Raw genomic sequence first — 775 nt, 5'->3', positions numbered from 1 at the left:
CTGTGTAGTAAGAAACTTGCTTTCCAACCACATGGTTCCTAGTTCAGTCCCATCGCGTGGCACCTTGGGCTTGCGTCTTCTACTATAATCTCCGGGCGATCAAAGCCTAGTGAGCTGAGTGGATTTGGTAGATGGAAACTGAAAGAAGCCCGTCGTATATAATATGTGTGTGTGTGTGTGTGTGTCTTTGTGTCAGTGTTTGTCTCCCCGTCACTACTTAGCAATAAGTGTTGGTGTGTTTCCGTTCATGTAACTTAGCGGTTCGGCAAAAGGGACACATAGAATAAGTACTAGGCTTTAAAAAGGCATAAGTCCAGAGGTCGATTTGTTCCATTAAAAAAAAACAAATTCGAGGCTATGCTCCAGCATGGCCGCAGTCAAATGATTAAAAAAAGTAAAAAAAGTGGTCACGCATACCAGCCTCCCCTCTCTACGCCATCGATGTTATCCAAGGGAAAGGCAAAGCGCGGTAGAGCAACCAGTGACGTTGCAACTCATTTCTGCAGCTGAGTGGTTTGGAGCAACATGAAATAGAGTGTCTTGCTCAAGAACACAACACACAGCCCAGTCCAAGAACCAAACTCACAACCTCCCGATTTTACGCCCAAAGCTCTAACCACTGAGCCATGCGCCTTCACAAATGCCTGTGCGTGTGTGTGTGTGTGATTAGCCCACACACAACCACTTGACAATTGCATGGTCGCAGTCTCATGACTGAAACAAGTAAAAGATGAAACATAAAAAATAAAAAAAAGAAGAGACAAACAGCGCTGCC

The sequence above is a fragment of the Octopus bimaculoides genome, chromosome 9 (assembly GCF_001194135.2).
Source record: "Octopus bimaculoides isolate UCB-OBI-ISO-001 chromosome 9, ASM119413v2, whole genome shotgun sequence".
Classification (NCBI taxonomy): Eukaryota; Metazoa; Mollusca; class Cephalopoda; order Octopoda; family Octopodidae; genus Octopus; species Octopus bimaculoides.
The sequence above is the reverse complement of the archived record's forward strand: the minus strand, read 5'-3'. Positions refer to the sequence as shown.